The sequence below is a fragment of the Dermochelys coriacea genome, chromosome 8 (assembly GCF_009764565.3).
Source record: "Dermochelys coriacea isolate rDerCor1 chromosome 8, rDerCor1.pri.v4, whole genome shotgun sequence".
Taxonomy (NCBI): Eukaryota; Metazoa; Chordata; order Testudines; family Dermochelyidae; genus Dermochelys; species Dermochelys coriacea.
Genome location: NC_050075.1, coordinates 2,297,528 through 2,315,514, shown reverse-complemented (window position 1 = coordinate 2,315,514; position 17,987 = coordinate 2,297,528). Strand labels below are relative to the sequence as shown.

Below are 17,987 nucleotides of genomic sequence, written 5' to 3'. Positions count from 1 at the left end.
TTCTATGATTCTATGATTCTATGATCACCTGACTCCAGGAACAAAATGAAGACCCATATCCATGACAACGCAATACTTTAGCAAAAGCATAACCCAAATTCCCCAGCACTATCTCCCTCCTAAGGTTTACGCAATGTGGGAGCGCTGGAGCAACAAAGCCCTTGTTTCTAATGGGGAAGGAAGAGGTGGGGTCAGATGGTCAGCCTGCGATGGAAATCTCATGGGACAATTAATAACCAACATCAGAGAGGTTATTGAAGAAGCTGTGATGGGCAGAAGGTGCCTTTATGCAATACGTACCAGCATGATAAATAAAATATAACGTGACGTATAGAGATTTAGAGTCACGTTGGGAACACACAGTCCTTGGCAGGTGAGAAAAAATACCTTTCAGGAAATAACTGAAGTTTGGAAGTCTTTCCCTTGGATGGTAGCCTAAGCCATTTTATCAAACTGAATCTATCTATTTTTATTCCATGCTTATGACCGTGGTATCCAAGATCCATTGTCGTTTGCCCTTCTTTGTGACTGGTTAAAGGGAGAACACGTGGCAGGGGGGAAATTTAAAAAAAGACTCCAAGACAGGTTTTAGGCATATAAACCCCTCTCAATTAGACCTGACTACGACACTTCTTACTCGTACTGCTTGAATAACTTTTCACATATCTTTTGCTCATCTCCTCTGAGAAAATGTGTGATTTTAAAACCACTGTGGTTGCGGAGAGGGGAAAGGAGAAATAGGTTGAGCATTACATAAGATGCTGCCCCAATCAAATGAAAGTCTTTGAGTGAATTACGGTCTGACTAGTTTCTTTTTTAAGACACATCAAGGCATTTCAGTATGTGTCAATAAAAGCCCACCTGGAGGAAGAAATTACACAGCAGTAGAAAGAATGCCAAGATTAGTCAAGTCTTTGTGTTTTCATTTGTTATAAATCTGTGTGTTGTTAAAACAAATATAGAAATTAGCCATATGGGAACTGAGTTTTGATACAATATCTTCATCTGTCACCACATTTGGAAAAAAAAAAAAAAAGAAAGAAAGCAAGCACATGGCACAACAAGATCACTGGCACTCAGTCATGGAAGGAGGAAGAAATAGCACACAGGGAAACAATGCTGAACATATGCATGGGCTTCTGACCTCTCAGCATGGCGACTCATGATTATTTCGTCATAAATACAGATGCTAAAATAGATTGCTATTACTGAGGGGGTATATTTTAAAGGTCTTCTTACAGTAACTATATAAAAAGGTAGCTCACGTCTCTTGCTAGGACAACCAGCACTTAAACTCAGTGTAGCCTACCCAAATGAAATGAAACCATACACCTAATTTTGAATTCAAACCTTAGACCCAATGCATGTAAGACAGGGGCTTAATAGCTTTCAAACTCCCATTTGGCCTCAGTTATACAACCAGCTGACACTGAAAATAATTAATGCCCTTTAGGACTCACATCTGCTCCTATAGTTCCATGTCAAGGTTTTTAATTGGGCTATTTTGGCATTTGGAGACAATGGCAAGGTGAAATAACCTTTCTTTAATATTTCTGAGGTCAGAAGTTAGTCCTGCCAAAGGTCATCCTTCAGGTTCACAAATGAGTCATTTGTATCACCTAATGCAATCTGTGACTTGCAAATTGCACTGGGATATGTTGTAGCGCATTAATTAGTCCATGGGAGGAATACTGAATTCATCATTACTGGCTGGCGCTTGGGCAGGCGTGCCAATACTTGTTTTGGTGGGTTGCAGGAGTGGATTATATTACATAGTCTCCTTCTACGGGTAGCCTTTAAAACCAAGAATTGTTTGCTGTTCAGAAAAGTGGCAAGGATGAGCCAACCCTCTCCCATGGGAAGATAGCGACCCTGACAATCTGTATTTCAAGAGTTCCACGCAGAACAATGCAGAGGATGTTCCCACAGCCATTGTTTTGATTCCCCACTCACAGACACTAGTGGTCAGTATGCCCAGCAGAAAGAGGGTCACAACATTGTTAACTCCAAGGGTTCAAAAATCATAAGTCCAGCCCCCCAAATCAGGAGATTGGCTTAGAAATAATACATTCAGGGTTCTTTTTGTTTACCATGTGGCTTTTGCGCCTTTAGGGTTGATGTTTTCGAGCCATTGGAGTTAGAACTTTTCTTTAAAAAAATAATAGAAACGGAGATTTCTATATAAACCCATAACTCCCGGAGCTGGGGTTTGGGGAAAGACCCCAAATATCTCCAGACTCTCAATAAAATGGTGAGAGTTGTCACTAACATCTTCCAATGGCGATTTGCTTATTCTTTTGGACAAAGGTCCAAGGACATCCCTACCTCGTCCCAAGAACTGCACACCGCCCCACTGTGCAGAGGGGATTCAAGAGGACTAGAGGAGAATGAATTCTCCGAGTCAGTCAGTGCAGGGCAGCTGCACAGCCACTCTACTGCCGACCCAGTCACTGAGTCACTATTGCACCTACTCTGCAAGGGGTTCAGGCCTGAGCACCCACATAATGGCAGATCTATGGCCTCTTCTCTGCTCCACAGGCCTCCAGGCTCCCACTCCTCTGCCACACACAGGCACCATGGAACAGGGCTCTGTGGACTGAACAGTCTGCTCACACTCCCATCAGTGGCCTGTCCCCATCCAGCAGAGTAGCACCCCAACTTTTGCGCTATGTTTAAGGCTGTAATGGAGCGTCCACCCCACACAAGGCCTGGAAGGGTTAAGATGGCTAAATGGCCAGTTAACTGCCCAGGCTGCACCTGATGAAAGAGACAGGGAGCAGGGATTCAAGGCTCAGTTGGGCCCAATAGAAGCCAGGAAGCTGGCAACAGAGCAGCCTGCAAGGAAGGAGTCTGGGAGAAGGGAGGTGCATTGGGGGCTAGGAGGTAGTCCATATTTACTCTCTGAGAGGAGGGAGTTGGGAGGCTGGCAAACCCAGAGAGCGGGGAAGCCAGGATGGTAGGAAAGGCTCAGGGAAAAGCAGCAAGGTAGGACAGTGCAGGCCTTGGCTGCTGACCTGAGGGCCCCCGAGCTGGAACCTGGAGTAGCAGGCGTGCCCAGGTTCCCCTGCCAGCCACTGGGGACATGGCACAGACCAGGCAGAGGAGATGGACTGCCTGATTTGATCCAGAAAGACTTTGTTACACACACACACACACACACACACACACACACACACACACATTCCCTTGCTCCACAGAAGGAGGAACCAGAGGGCCGAGTCACGAAAAGGAGGCTGCAGTTCCTGGAGCGAGAGGGGTCCACAGGATGAGAGGATGGCAGGAGGGACCCCACCAGAGAAGGATGCAATGCCTGAGCAGAGCTAATCCCCAGGATGGCCAGAAGGAGGCTCCACCATCAGTGCGTGGACCCTGTGACACATGCCCATAGACGATAGTCCAGAATGTATTCCCGGCCCCTTTTTAAAACAACTAACAAGCTTGTTTCAAATACCTCGCGGAGAATTCCAGCCTAAGTCGCACTCTGATCTTTCAGCTGGTTGGCAGCCATTGACTATAACGAAGGGATTATTAATTTCTGTTTCAGGGGATAGGAGATCAGGTTATGGGCACTGCATGACTGTACCATCTGTGCAGTTGACATATATTGATTCATACCATCTTCCCATCTGTCCTTGACACTACAGAGCATGGGAGGTCACAATCAACTCTTTCTAATTCCCCCTCAAAAAATGAGTTTCCGTCCAGTTCCTTGTCAATTTTTTTAAAATAGACTTTTACAGAAAATTGATAATCTCTTCAGTGTGTTGTGGAAACTGACACACAGCTCAGTTTGATATTCCAAGCCCACACCCAGGAAAGTGAGTTAGTAATGACCCGTGTTATCTAACAATGAAAAACAGGAGCTTCCAAGTCCTTCAAGGAAGCAGTCAAAAACAAAAACAGATCTTAAAACACTGCAGAGACTCATACACTGCCATAAGAATTAATAAAAATCTTGAAAGATTAATCCACACATCACACTGTGTACAGTAACCAATTACAATGGAAGGTAGAGAAACACGAGGTAAACATGGGATGTGTTCACAGAATGTGATAAAAAATCTGAACACCTACAGCTGAGAAAATCATGGACTGCTTCAAGGTATTCAAGGGACGATCTTCTTCTAGGTTGATGGGCCATTATTTAGCTCTGAATATCCCGAAGCACCATTTTTTTCTTGTCATTCCATGGAAATTGCTAAAAGCCAAAGAATGGAAAGCTGTGATAGTTATAACTATCTATCGTACTGTGTAAGCTAGGCCTAACAAAGTACTCATTCTTAGCCCCTATTTTCAGTGACTTATAACTTTCCCCAAAATGACTTTTGAGCTCAAATTTTGCATACTTATGTTCACGCTAAAGGACACTTTAATATAAAGTTTGAAGAAAATCCAGCTAGGCAATTATGAACGCTCTCAGAATGAAAAAAAAATGGGTTTTTTAAGCAGTTAAAAATATTTCACTTTTTTTTTTGGCATGCTGATAACACAAATGCTTTGTAGTTTGTAATAAAACCCTCATGCAATATTTTTCATCTTCGAGGCACTTCAACATTTATTAACATTCACAACACTCCTTTAAATTTGGGACTCTCACCCCATTTTACAGATGTAAAAACTGCGGCCAAGGAGTTATGTGATTTGTTTGGACAACAGAGGAACCAATCCTGGGATTTTAACTCAGGAGATTTGACTTGCAGTGATGTCCTGACAATGCTAGACCCTACGGTATGTACCTTCATACTTAAAAGGGCAGACAAATACTTTCACAATCTGAACAACCTCTAATTTGTAGTAAGAAAACAATAAAAGAAGAATGACTAAAAGTCACCATAGAAGAGCTCATGGTAGGTTCAATTCTCCCTTCCCAGATGGCCCCTTTCTGATACACTGCCAATATAATGGGGCCAGAAAGCCAATGGATCTGGCCAGCTGGGAATTCCAAGCCAGCATAAGAGACACAGCTAGAAGGTATCAACACTGGCTATTCTCAGCTGCCAGAATGGCCCCTTAGAGCCAGAGTCAGAGGGACATAGCTTAGAGCAAGCCTGTAACTGCTCTAATTCATATTGGAAATCAAGCCAGCCCCAGACTCAAAACAGCACCAGCACATCAGTGTAGCTGTTTGCATTTAATTCCTTCATCCCTTTTGCTTGTATTCATCTTGCCATGGTGTGTGAATTAATATTTGAACAGGTCTGCACAATGCACCTACATTCATTTAATGAAGCTCTGATGAGATTAGGCCATGTAACTTTCTTTGGTTTGGGTTAGTCATCTTCCTTTGACCCTGCACAACCGATGAGCAACGAACATGCACGTCATTTAAAATTGCTTCCTTTCCTTTCAGCCATTAGTGGGAGCGGCACTGTCCATCTTACACACAGTCCATCTACCCACGGGCTTTACTGCTGAGCGTGAACCTACCAAGCGAAGCAATAGTCTGTGGTCAGAGATTCTGGTATAGGAAAGCATGAGGCAGCATAATCTTGAAAATGCATGTGATTCCATTAAATCAGTTGGGCAAATTCTTCTTTTAGTTGCGTTGGAGTAAATTGGTGACGTCAACGGAGTCATTTTGGATTGACACCAGTGTGACAGAGAAGAAATTGTCCTAATAATGAGAAAAGGGCAAGAAATATTTCTGCATGAAGATTTTCTTAGCAAATGATTTTGAACTGTAAGAGTGCAATAGATCCGACACGGATTACACAAGATATCGCATATCTAAAAACATGGGTCTAATCTAAGAATCCTGACAGGAAGTTCCTGTCACCCTCAGTCACCAATTACATCATCCACAAACCTCAACACCACCTAGCACTGCCATCTAGTGGCTACACATACTCATTACACTTAATATTTATTTTACCTACAGCATTTTGTATCTTTATTATTTAGATTTGTTCCCTATCCTAAACTACAGTCAGTCATTTACAGGTCAGGGGTCATGTTTTTTAAGAAAATAAGTTAATTTATGTACGGGATCTATCATAAAACAATAAAAGCCTAGATTTCATCATCTGTCAACATTTCAGTAACCTCAGTGACCAAAATTACTGTTTATATAATGCTGCAGTATTTATAGACAAAAAGTAAGACTCTTACAAACTCAGACCCCAAATCTGGCATCAGGATCCACATCCACAGACCCCTGTGCCCATACTGAGTCTATTTGACCTCAACAGAAATGTGCATGGGTCCACCCAAAAAGATCATGCTGAAATTTAATATTTTTTAATACTGACTAAAAGTTAGTGTTAATTTTTAATAAATGTACTGGTTTATGGGCACCACCACATGCTAAATATCTTGGCTTTGGGATATTATTAAATATTATGTATCAAAATTAATTTACTGTGTATTACTGAGGTAATAAAAGGACAGTCAATTTAAAATGTATATATATTTAAATGAGGTTTCAGGATTTACAAGTGCACAACCCCGCTCTCCTGCCACTTTTTGAAGTTTTATAGTCACATCTTCTTGGAGTGTTTTAAAGGATTCCCCTCCCACCCATACACACTTTGCTGTGTGAAAGATCCACATAAAACAACGGGGAAACTCCTCCTCCCGCTGAGACCAACAGTAAAAACTCACATTGACACAGGCCCATACAGTGTAAACACCGAAACTAACTAAATTCAAGGTACCTGTGAAAATCTCACCATCTCCTTCTTTAGGTGACTAAATACCTTTAAAAATCTGGCCTCAAGTAACTATTTTAGGGGTTTGATGCCTCTGCAGAAGGGAGAGAGAGAACCCAATGCCACTGACACATTTGCAACAGACAATAGCTTGAAAATTCCAAGTACCAGAGCCAATAGGAGCAGAGGCATTAGAGTAGCCAATCAGAGTAAAGAGATCTGCATAATCATACCATAGTTGTTGAAAAATAACTGCACAGATATTATGCAAATCGCCACACTCTGATTTGCAAACAATAGCTGTACCGTCAGAGCACTGAGATTCCATACAGTGCAGTTATAAAGAAATGATATTTTTGTGATTATGCAAATTAGACACCCTTAACCAATCAAAGTGCAGAGAAACAGGTAAAGAGGGGAAACTATGGTTTGGCTTCTGTTGTTGTTCATCATGTGGCTGGGCCAATCCCATTTAATCTATTGTTTAATAAATTCAATATGGAGACTTGAGTGTTAGTTACCCCTTCACACAACACAAGAACCAGGGGTCACCCAATGAAATAAACAGACAGCAGGTTTTAAACAAACCAAAGGAAGTACTCTACACAATGCCCAGTCAAGCTGTGGAACTCATTGCCAGGGGATGTTGTGAAGGCTAAAACTACAACTGGATTCATAAAAGAATGAGATAAGTTCATAGATGATAAGTCCATCAATAGCTATTAACCAAGATGGTCAGAGATGCAACCCCATGCTCTGGATGTCCCTAAACCTCTAACTGCCAGAATCTGGGACTGGATGACAGGGGATGGATCACTCAATATTTGACCTGTTCTGTTGATTCCCTCTGAAGCATCTGGCACCGGCCACTGTTGGACGACAGGATGCTTGGCTAGATGGACCATTGGTCTGACCCAGTATGACCATTCTTGGCATGTTCTTAGCATTGGAATGTTCTTAGCATTGGAATTAGACAGGACACTAGTAATCTGAAACAGTCTTTGTAATCAAACAGTAGGCATCATTAATAGTGAACCTTATTGATCAACTCTGAGATCACCTAAAGATGCTGGAGAAAAGAAGTGTTGAAGTGTGAATTTTATATCATTCCTTTTGGAAACCTGTTATGCTTGTTAGTCTCTAAGGTGCCACAAGTACTCCTTTTCTTTTTGCTCTTTACTATGTTTATTCTAGTAAATCTGGGTAGGGCTTTTATTTATTCATCTACCTAGGACTCTTCTGTATGTGCATATGCTTTATTCCATGTGTTATTTAAGAAAATTAATATATATATTTTAATCATACATTTCACCTTATGTCTGTAGTCCATGCAATAAGGATAACCCGGAACCACCCTTGCTGTGATGCTTACTGTAACCGTCCTCTGAGTCCTCAGAGATGGGGAGTCCTACAAACCCATCATTCTGAGATTATTAGTGGTAAACATAGATATTGTGGTAGCGTGCAAAGGGGCTGCATCATGCTGGGTGCTGTCTGGACATAGAAGGGATAACCTTCACCACTGGATAACATGTTTTATCCCCATGTATTCTGATTGCAATAAACCATTCTGCAGCGTCCTTTTCCATCTCTTTGCTGTGCATGCTTTAAAATAATGATAATCTAATTCCACCCCTTTAGGGCTCAAAGAGAAGCAAAGCTTTTTCACAGCCAGCAGCTAGTGAATGCATTAGATATAGCTAGAGCCTACCCCTAGAACTCAAGGAAAGCCCCTCCACAATTTTCCTGTTCCTACCATGTTCAGGAGGAAGATTCCCCACAGTCTCTCCTGAATCCTGTCTCATGAGACAGAGAGATTAGTTATCATATGAGCCATAAGCAGGCAGGGCAACCCTTATAAATATAGTTCTGTATCTCTTGCAGGCCTTTGAGCAGTTGCAGTTGGCAGCAACTAACCAATATAAATAAGTTATCGGAAAATAAAAACTGATAGAAGCCCCATTACGTAGCATATTCATCCCCACAGCTAGATGATAAAATGCAATTCTTATGGAAAAATATAATTTTTAGGCGCTATGTTTCCGATCTGCAATTACATCAAAATCCCATTAATTGAGCAATAACACTGTCAGGCCCAGCAGCTGGAAGGCACATCCATACATTCTAAAGAGATGGCCATTAATTCCGAGCTCCGCAGCGTGGCAATGAAACTGGGATGTCCGTTCCCCAACATGATTTACTGTCTTTCAAGCTGTTTAAGTGGGAACCTCTACAAAAAGATTTAAGTTAAGTGACTCTTAGGCTAAGCTGGAGCTCATTTATTATTGAATTAAGTTTTCATTTCTTTTGAAAAGGGAAAAGAGAAATACAGTTTTATTTGAAAAAAGGTAAAACAGCTAAAAGAAATCAATTATTATGATCCAGAAAGCCAGCGTGTGTCTGCAGATGATAGCACCATGTTACTTTTGCAAGTGTGAAAAGCTAAATTTAAACACTATGTACAAAAAAGCACAAGTATTTATAATTACACGCACACACACACACATTATATATATATATGCGCCTTGACCCTGAAAATTCTTAAGCATCTGTTTAATTTTAAGCACGAGTAGCTCCGTTGAAATCAATGGGCCTACTCAGCACATACTTAACTTTAAGCATCTAGGTCTTTGCAGGATTATGGCCATAATTTTTATTTTGCATGTTACGTCATCCACATTTTATGATTTCTTTTTCTTAATTTTTATAGATAAAATAGATCGATCTTAGTCAAGTTTTCTTCTTGCAAATAAATTAAATGAATGTCCCTTAAAAAAAAAAAGGCATCCAAACATGGTTAAGTGAGACAGAGAGATGTGTGTTAGATGTGTTATCTATGGCTGCACGGTAGAGAAATCAAAAGACTGTGGTCATGCAGCAGGAGCAGATTTACAGGGTCCTGTACGGAGCATGAACTGCATCTGACAGACAAATAGAGATTAATTCCATACGAGCACCATGTACACAATTTCCAGGCCAAAATTACAAACTCAGAACACAACAATCAAAATAATCTGAAAACCCTGTCTTCTGCCCAGCACAAAGCCCACATGAAAGGATGAATTGGGCCAAAATTCCTGCTGGCCTACTTCCATTGAAATCAACAGAGTTTAGCCAGCAGATTGTTTGGCTCCCTGGTATTTATTCATTGCGGGGATACACCAACCATCAGGCAAAAGTGAGCCAGCTGAAAAAAAAAGAAGCAGTTACTCCATACAATTAAATTGGCTAAATGTTTCTGAATACAATATACTTAAAAATAAATAATTAAAACCTGCCAGAGCCCCCCAATGGTGTCATTTACACCCCAGTCACATGAGTCTACAGCGCAAGACCCTTTCATAATTAGATACATACACTATATAAGTTCCCTGCCTAATTAGCAAATTATGTTGAAAATAGCATCCTGCTAATTAACGGTTATTACGGCATTTCTGAAGCTGAAGCTTTAATTATCACCAACCTAATGCTTGTGTTCAGGAAAAAAAAAACTTTTTTAAAATGATCAATAAGGGCAGGAGATTATTATCAGGCAAATCTGCTGACGGCTGATTAATTTGTTTGATGCAAAGTTGCTGTGCGTTTCATATTATTTTATCGGAGTTGCAGGAAAATGGGACATAATTTGGTTTCATTAACAACTACTGCTATTTATCACCAGAAGATGCCCCCTCCCTTTTCAGTTGTTTGTTCAATTCCCTCTGTGTTTTTGCCTGCACCAGCATCAAAGTCAAGAGCAGGAAGTTTTAATTAAGTGACACTAATGAGGTCGTTGAAAATGATACTTCAGCAATTCAGCATGCTGTTAAATGTGTTTATTCTATAATGTCATCAAAGGTGATTGTTTTCCCTTGTAATAGATAAAATTCATTACCATAAGCATTGTACTTTTGAGTGTTAGAAATACAAAATGCGAGTGAGTCAGGTGTGACTGTTCCACATTTCTTTTAGTCGGTCTCCACAAATGAATGGTTTCAGAGTAGCAGCCCTGTTAGTCTGTATTCGCAAAAAGAAAAGGAGTACTTGTGGTACCTTAGAGACTAACAAATTTATTAGAGCATAAGCTTGAAGTGAGCTGTAGCTCACGAAAGCTTATGCTCTAATAAATTTGTTAGTCTCTAAGGTGCCACAAGTACTCCTTTTCTTTTTTCCACAAATGAATGTGCATCTAAAACTATATCTTAAAAACAAAGGAAAACGTTAGCTTTATTTTTAAGTTTTCTTTGTTTTTGGTTTTACTAGCGCTGGCCAGTCTATTTATTCATGATGACTGTCACCCTTATTTTCTGGTTAGCAAATCATTTGAAAACAGATCCTGATTTCCTCTGAATGCGTCCATTATCTATAACCAAACAGTTTGGACAAATAATTTTCAGTCTGTTTGATATGTGCAAACTGTGTGTACTAGTATCATATGATTGCTCACCTAAGCCCTGTGGTGCTTCTTTCTGTTCCTTGATTGGATAGCAAATGTTTTAAAGAACAGAATAATGCACAATGAATAGTGAATCGTGAATATTAATGCACACTAAAACGAGTGCAGTATTCAGGATCTATGAACATTTGCACAAGTCTCCAGTGGTTAAGTGAATATTCACTAACAATTAATACTACAACTCCACACATCAGGGCCACGACAGGCTAAGCCTGCCCTTCCACCTTGGGCTTATCTCTGCCATGGCAGGCCCTATTATTAGTTTACGGAACAAAGGCCCCAGTCCTGCAAACACTAGGGCAGAGGAGTAACTTTACACCTGTGGGCATGTCCCATTGAATGGATCTACTCTCCTGCCTAAATGTTTCCAGGACTGCTGTCCAAAACACACAAGGCGCAAGGGTCCAGATTCTCAGCCAATATATATATGGGCAAATCTCAACAGACTCCTGTGCAGCGACACTCATGTACACAAGTCTGTCCCATTCCACTGATGATGTTTAAATTTCATTTCTTGACTATCACATTTCTAAATGCCAAAAATCAACACTGGCATTTTATGTTTATTTCAAATAATGGCATTCATAATAAAGGCAGAGCACCTATTTCTAAGATGAACATATTCAGGGGGCATGAGAAGGATTTACATTTACTTTATTTTTAAGCTTTGCAACAGGAAAAATGAATTGATATTCAGCCTCTTTCAAAATATAGTGTAGGACACTTGGGAAAAGGTCAGAATGTCAACTTCTGCTCCTATATGCTGGAAAATAATGAACAGGGTTTGTGTAAATACTAGGAGTAGTCAAAAAATGCCAGGGTTTTCCAAGAGCTTTTTTTTTTAAAAAAAAAAAAATTCATGGAAATTTTGGATTCTTCATCAAAACAAAAATGTAAAATTTCATTTTGTTTAGATCTGAATTGACATGAAAAATGTGGGGTTCTAGGTTTGAAGGGGGTGTTTTGAGTGGTCCCTTTGCCCCTCCCCTAGGGAAGGATGGGGGGAATTTTTTCCAGTTTCAATCACATTCAGTCACATTTTTTCATTTCATTTCCATGGGGAAAAAATTGAAAAGCATTGTCAAATCAATCCAAACCCCCTTTCTTATCCAAAAAAACCTTGACAAAGAAAATCAACCATCTAGTAACTAGCACTTGGGCATTTTTCTATGGTTTATTGGTAACTAAGTGAAATGCACCAGGCTGCGCATAAACCTAATCCTGAAAACACCAAACCCAGACTGTATTGCTTTCCTGTGTAACCTCTGTGTGTCTGGAGGGGGAACAATATGAATGCCCCAGCCCTGTCCAGTACAAAACCATCCGCTCTTTGCCTCCAGTCTCCCCAGTCCTTGCCCCATGGGGAAAGGAAGGGGCAATGTGGCCACCTCCTACTTCGATGGAGGAATGGAGAGATCCCAGAGCAGAGCGTCCCCTCCATACTGGTATTGTGGGGACACGTGCTGTGCTGCCAGGAACACAATTTGTGGCTCAAAGTTAAAGGCCTTTGCCTTTCTTTCAGTTATTACTCTTTCATAACTCCTATTCATTTCAATGGAGCAGAATTGAGTCTGGAACAAGGATTAAATAGGCCTCAAAATGATTTTAGAAATAATGTTTAGAGAGACACCATCACTGATCATAGTTTATTTGAAAGGCATGAAAAGATTTTTGCTTTACAGTTGGAACCAGAGAATCAGAAATCCCTAGCAAACAATACACACACACATACACACACACACACGGACACACGCACTGAATGAGCCATAAATCATTGCTTTGTGCGTACAGATCTAAAGGCAGGGAGAGGTGCAGGATGCTGGTTGGGTCCACCCTTCAGCTGGATGGCTGGGGATGTGTCTGGGTCACATGATCCCTAACCTTATCTTTATTTTTTCATCAGGCTCTGTGACATTTGCCCTTTTTCATTCAACAGGATCTGGGACTATTTGCCATTTTAAAGTAACCCCATTCTACAGTACTTCCCATTGACATCCAAGTACTTTCAGCACTTGACACTTTAACTCTTTCTTCCTGGCTTCTGGTTTCCAAATGGGATATTAGGTTTTGGTTGCTTTGACAAAAGGAAGAAAAAAATTTAAGAGATACATTCCCCTTGGGAAAGTTAGCCTCAAAACATGGTTTATTCTGCTATAGAAATGTCATTATTGTCACTGCAGAGGACTATAATTACAGACAAAAACAGATGTACTGAACAAGCAATCTTGTCAGTTCAAAGTTAGAAGGTCAAAAGGTTGGTTTGCCTAAATTGTACCTTTTTGAAGCAGGCATTAGCTTCTTTCTGAAAACTGTCCTCTTGAGGCATCTAAATTCTACCTGAAATCACATGCATCTTCCCATTCAAAAATAAAGAACATGCCTTTCTCCTTTTTGAAATTTAAAAGACCAAACGAAACTTGATTTCTGGTTCCTAAGGAAAGCACCTAAAACAGACAAAGAGCACTGGGATACAGATACCTGGGAGGTCAACATTTAGATTCTGCAGCACACATGGGAGGCAGGCTCTCTATGGCTTGCTCTCTGCCCACACACAATGCAACCATGGGCCATGGAGGTGGCAGGATCAGAACACGAGAGGTCAATCAAGGGAAAATCTCCATTGTTTTTTGTTTCTCAGATGATTGCAGGTACATTCAGATTCTACAAGAAAAATTACACACTGGTTGTTCACTGAAATCAGAAAAGTACCATTACAGGCAGAGTCACAGGGTGTCCAAACTCCATGTTTGAGGAGGCAGTTCAATTATTTGTAGCTGACTTAAAGCACTAATGTGCTCATGGTAATGGATCCATCCCCACATGGCCAATCAAACAGATTCAATCAGCACTGATCCTATTCTTCCCTCAGTGGATAAGCACCTCTCCGTCCACCCCCGTCCACCCACACCGGCTTCAGTTGCAAGCTACATATATTCACAGAAGGAGAATAGATGCCATTCACTGGAAAAGGCTTACCATGAATCCCCAGTGCTAAGCATTTGCCCTGTGCCAATTCATCCCCGTACCTTTTTTGAGAGGTGTCTGATCTGTGCCGGTAACAGCTCCAAAAGACACCACTGAGCTGGACATGAACATGAAAATACTATGAGAGGCACTTCTCCAGAAGTAGCTGGCACTGTAATATTGGACAAGAAGTCCCTTAATACATCCTGCATGCTAGGGATCAAGGCATTATCTGAATAAAGATTCATAGGTGTGGCCAACGTTTCCATCTGGTCACAGTGGGGATGTCTAGAAAATCATAGACCATGGTACTGCTTGTGTACACTAAATGAGATATGTGATATGGCTGCAGAGAAGACCAGCACCAGTTTGCGCTGGATACACAAAGGCAGCATGTCACAAAGCAAGGAGGTAAAAGCCCTTCTTTATGCTATATCGCTGGGCCTGCACCTGAAGCATGGCTTTCTAGTCTGTGCATCACGGTACCAAAGAGACATTGGCAAACAAAGATGATGAGTACTTCTGGAGGAAAACAAAAGCACCAGATAAGAATTTGTGTGTGTGTGTGATACTAATTGTTTTTGCGAGCTTCTCTCTCAACTTTAAAAGTAACAGAATAATAGTTATGTCATGAGTCAGACCCCAAAATTATGAGATTGGATTACAAGTCGTTAAATTTTAAAAATAACTTTGGGGATCTATTTAGACACCATTTGATTTCTGAGCCTTTAGGAGGAGTCACATTTTCAAGCATTTCTCTGAAATCATGAAGGCTACATACTTATTTTTCTCAAAAATGGAAGTTGATTGTCTCACATAGTCACCTGACTCCAGGAGCTGGGGACTTAAGAAATGCATCAAATACTGTGAGACTCACAATAAAATTGGAAGACTGTGAGCAAGCCACTCCTTTGTCATTTAGGAGGAAGTATGCATATTTTGTAAAAGAAAATCTGACTGATACAGAGGTGATAAAAAGTGATTGTAAATAACAAAAGCAAAAAGTTTAAAATGACTTAAAAATCTGGGTCTTGCTGTGACGGCTCATAATGCCTTATTTTTATAACACCTCCACACTGGAGAATAGAACTTCAAAAAGAAACAAGGCACTATAACTTTTTAATCCCTACCACCTATATCCCTTGTGCCTGAATGTGGGCCTTATTTATACTAAACTACCAAAAAAACAGTCAGTGCTTTTCCAAAGCCAGGCAGACATTACTTTGTTTCATTCATTCTTGATCCATTGTTGGCGACTCTCCCTTTGATTGACATGTGACATTCTTGTCTTCATGGATGGGGAAGCAAAGCTCTTGATGGTTATCGACATAAGGAAATGTCATGTCTGAATATATTTCAATGGGACCTTTTTCCCTCATTTTCAGCTTCTTCCTCCTACTTAGCTTATTATATTTAATGCCATGAAAACTCTCAAATATTAATTCATAATCTAAACTCTTAATTACAGGCAGGAGCCTGGCATTTAATTGCCATACAATGTTAAAAGTCACATTTGCAACAGGAATGTCCTCACGGGCTAAGGCAGACCAAATTCTGCTCTCCTGTATGCTTGTGTAATTGCCATACAGTTTGTCCCCTTGCCTTAGGAATGACCATGGAAACATGCCACAGAGCCAAATTCAACCATGATGCAAGCGGTGCTACACATCCGGCGCAGTGCATTCAGCCTCAGGAGCAAATGGGTCGATATGGTAAAGCAAGGAGTTTGCACAGGTCTGGGAGTGAAAAGCAAGGGCAAGTTACTCTGATGTGGTATTTGGTGGTGATTAAACTCAGCCCTGGCATAAATGAGTCCAGCCTGATGCTGATTCTATTTCCACCAAAAGTCACTCCCTGGGCACTACATCAGTATAACATCAGACCGAGAAGTTGTGCTAACTTACACCAGGGCTGGATTTGGCCCTGAGTGCATCGGGGATGGCGCAGGCATGCGTTAAAGTGTACGTGTTTGGATCTGCCTTATTTTCACCCTCCAGTCACTTGCTCCTCATGCTACTATCCCTGGCACTCTGTGACCTGCATTAGCTTTGCACATCCACTGAATGCCAGGCCTGTGCAAGTCCAACTCTGACCTGGTTTTTGACCAGTTTACACAAACAAGTAATTTACACCACTGTCAATGTCAAAATAAATCCAGCTCAGGAGATTCTATCTGTCTCTACTACACCCCCTCCTATGCTCATGATGTTCACCTGCACACCCCATTGTCCCCTTCTCCCACGACTGCCTTTGCACTTCCTTCCACACCATCCTAGACACAGGGAACCCACTTCCACAGGTTGCCCACAAGGTCATTACCGTCTCCTCCTTAATAGCCTCCCCTTAAGACTTACTTCTATTGCAAAGCCTACAAGAAATTAACTAACAACTACATTTATTAATTTAAACAAAGACCCTTTACTTCATCATTCTCTACACAGGCCTCACTGAGTAACCATACTATCTTACTGATAAAAAGAACAGGAGGACTTGTGGCAACTTAGAGACTAACAAATTTATTAGAGCATAAACTTTCGTGAGCTACAGCTCACTTCATCGGATGCATCCGATGCTCTAATAAATTTGTTAGTCTCTAAGGTGCCACAAGTACTCCTTTTCTTTTTGCGAATACAGACTAACACGGCTGCTACTCTGAAACCTATCTTACTGATGTCATCCCCCGTCCTTCAGCCCCCTTCCAATTGTCTTGACACCTCTCCTTGTTTTGTTATGTCTGAAATTAGTTGGTAAGCTCCTCAGAGGAGGGATCCTGTCACTTTACTGGTATTGTCAGAAGCCCCCCTAGCATAACAAATACTATTTTAGACATAATCAAAATTGCAAATAACAACAACAGGACAGGCTAGGAAAACTTTGTCTGAGCTAATGCATCTTTGGTTCTTCTACTGTGATCCTAAATTACCTGCATAAACTTGTACATGCTTTACATGCATTGATAGCCTACCATCTTGGCTACCAATTACTGGCAAGTTTCAGAGTAGCAGCCATGTTAGTCTGTATTCGCAAAAAGAAAAGGAGTACTTGTGGCACCTTAGAGACTAACAAATTTATTAGAGCATAAGCTTTCGTGAGCTACAGCTCACTTCATCGGATGCATTTGGTGGAAAAAACAGAGGAGAGATTTATATACACACACACAGAGAACATGAAACAATGGGTTTATCATACACACTGTAAGGAGAGTGATCACTTAAGATGAGCCATCACCAACAGCAGGGGGGGGAAGGAGGAAAACCTTTCATGGTGACAAGCAGGTAGGCTAATTCCAGCAGTTAACAAGAATATCAGAGGAACAGTGGGGGGTGGGGTGGAAGGGAGAAATACCATGGGGAAATAGTTTTACTTTGTGTAATGACTCATCCATTCCCAGTCTCTATTCAAGCCTAAGTTAATTGTATCCAGTTTGCAAATTAATTCCAATTCAGCAGTCTCTCGTTGGAGTCTGTTTTTGAAGCTTTTTTGTTGAAGTATAGCCACTCTTAGGTCTGTGATCGAGTGACCAGAGAGATTGAAGTGTTCTCCAACTGGTTTTTGAATGTTATAATTCTTGACGTCTGATTTGTGTCCATTCATTCTTTTACGTAGAGACTGTCCAGTTTGGCCAATGTACATGGCAGAGGGGCATTGCTGGCACATGATGGCATATATCACATTGGTAGATGCGCAGGTGAACGAGCCTCTGATAGTGTGGCTGATGTGATTAGGCCCTATGATGGTATCCCCTGAATAGATATGTGGACAGAGTTGGCAACGGGCTTTGTTGCAAGGATAGGTTCCTGGGTTAGTGGTTCTGTTGTGTGGTGTGTGGTTGCTGGTGAGTATTTGCTTCAGATTGGGGGGCTGTCTGTAAGCAAGGACTGGTCTGTCTCTGAGAGAGCGATGGCTCGTCCTTCAGGATAGGTTGTAGATCCTTGATGATG

The 17,987-nt window shown here is 41.1% G+C and overlaps 1 protein-coding gene across 12 annotated transcripts in view; it reads right to left on the bottom strand.

The window, feature by feature from the left end:
* The window catches only part of EBF1 (EBF transcription factor 1), a 334,576-nt gene that overhangs the window by 193,866 nt on the left and 122,723 nt on the right, over positions 1-17,987 (bottom strand). The window lies entirely within an intron of this gene.